Source organism: Apostichopus japonicus, chromosome 16, assembly GCF_037975245.1.
Source record: "Apostichopus japonicus isolate 1M-3 chromosome 16, ASM3797524v1, whole genome shotgun sequence".
NCBI lineage: Eukaryota > Metazoa > Echinodermata > Holothuroidea > Aspidochirotida > Stichopodidae > Apostichopus > Apostichopus japonicus.
In genome coordinates, this window is record NC_092576.1 from 6,220,523 (window position 1) to 6,220,730 (window position 208).

Sequence of the window (208 nt, forward strand, 5' to 3'; positions counted from 1 at the left end):
CATCTTTGTAATCAATTTTTGCCAAACCGTGTTCTGGAGTTGCTTTTGATATTTTGCGATACGGATGTTCAAAATCCCATAACTGTATAGGTTACTATAGGTTACTCGCAATGTTGATGGATCAGTCATGTTCCATTTCAAATATTGGAAGTTCAAGGGTCAATATATTACCCGGCCTGCAGTCGAGCTGCATCGGCTGAACCCCTAC